At 43.1% G+C, this 1691-nt stretch overlaps 1 non-coding gene across 1 annotated transcript; it reads left to right on the top strand.

Annotated features, from left to right (window-relative positions):
- Positions 1-1065: 1065 nt before the first annotated feature.
- TRNAS-AGA lies at positions 1066-1147 on the top strand. The gene has a single exon. It is a non-coding gene; the product is annotated as a tRNA-Ser (tRNA).
- The last annotated feature ends 544 nt before the right edge of the window (positions 1148-1691 follow it).

Genomic DNA, 1691 nt, shown 5'->3' with positions numbered 1-1691 from the left:
AGGCAGGCAGGCAGGCAGGCAGGCAGGCAGGCAAAAAAAGATATTGGAAAAGGATACTGACTAAGAGTTTATGGTGGAAATATAAAGAGAAAAAGAAAAGCAGCTGAGAAGGGGACCAAAGCAGGTTTTCCCACATCGGTTTTCACCTCTTTCACCTGAGACCTAAGTCAGTAGAAGCTACTATAGATGATGTCATTTATTCACCAAGGAGTCTTGGCAACTTTGATGTTCAAATATGTAGAAATAGAAAAGGTTTAGCTTTAGGGCAGATTACTTACAAGGAAATATAAACAAGGTAAAGACAGGTTTACTTGTGCTTGCGTCCTAATCTGTAGTGACCAACGATAGGGTGAAAACCGTGGGAAACTTTTGGCTACAGTTTAGAAACTAAACATAAGTAAATCCATGCTTACCTCGCTTGTTGAGTACTCCATATCTATCAGGGATTGTCAACTTTCAGAGGCTCTGGTTCTGCAGGAAGGTCTTCTGGGATTGTTGTTGTTGTTGTTGTGTTGGGTCGTTTGCAACTCATAGCGACCCTATGTACAAGAGCTCTAAACGCTGTTCTATCCTGTGCCAACCCAGCCATCTTCAAACGCACTTATTCCCACCGCTCCAGTCACAGAATCAATCCATCTCATCGAAGGTCTTTCTCTCCTTCGCCGCCCCTCCACTCTGCCAAACACGATGTCCCTCTCAGCCATTCCTGAAAGCTGAATCTCTGACGTGAAGGGGAAAAGATGCGAAATTGGGTGATCAGCCTCTGAGATGTGCTGTTTGGTGTCACTTGCAGTGCTCCCACTGGGAGCGCTCTTTGAGTTTAGATGAAGCCGGCATGAAGTTTGCTGGGAAAGCTGACGCTCTTTGGTGAGGACTTCCCTCATTATTGAGCTTTAGGTTCTCTTGAATACTAGAAAAGCTCGGCTTCCTTTCAGTAGACTTGTCAGCTCAACATTTCCACCAAACTTATCGAGAGCACATATCTATGCAGAAAAATAGAATTTTGAGTCTGAGACACGCCTTATTCTTCTGTCAATACGTTACAAAACCAGTTCTTTCACAGTTGTAGTCGTGGCCGAGTGGTTAAGGCGATGGACTAGAAATCCATTGGGGTCTCCCCGCGCAGGTTCGAGTCCTGCCGACTACGAGGTGATTTTACTTAACTTTCTCACAATCTGAAACTTCCCGTCCAGAAAGTCCAGAAATAAGATTCGTCTCTCCACCAACCACGCAGCAAAGTTATCTTGCTAAACACTTGGTCTCAGACGAAACTCTTATGTTGGCCTGGAAAAAAATAGTTTAAAAAAAAATTATCTCCATAAAATCTTAGAGACCCTCCTCTACAAAACTTCACGACAGGTGGTCTTTCCCATGGAACTGCCTCCTTTTTGAGAACATTCTAAGCCAAATACTTTGAATTTAACCAGAAAAACTCCATGAAATTTGTGACTCATTGTTCTGGTGACAGGCCCTCGATATTCTTTTTAATATGAGAATTATTGCGCTGTCAAGCAAATTCATTCCCACAGGTCAAGCATCCCACTGGCCAAGTGTTGGCGTGAGAAGGCTTCTTTTTTTGCAAGTACTATCTCTATAGCATGTTCGATCAATCTCCGATTGTAAAAGTTGGTAAAAATCTTCTATCTCCTCTTCCTTGGCTCTGGTTGTTGGTGCATATATTTGAATGATAG

The sequence above is a fragment of the Elephantulus edwardii genome, unplaced genomic scaffold (genome assembly GCF_000299155.1).
Source record: "Elephantulus edwardii isolate Elephantulus edwardi_28Jun2011 unplaced genomic scaffold, EleEdw1.0 scaffold00538, whole genome shotgun sequence".
Lineage (NCBI taxonomy): Eukaryota > Metazoa > Chordata > Mammalia > Macroscelidea > Macroscelididae > Elephantulus > Elephantulus edwardii.
The sequence above is the reverse complement of the archived record's forward strand: the minus strand, read 5'-3'. Positions and strand labels throughout refer to the sequence as shown.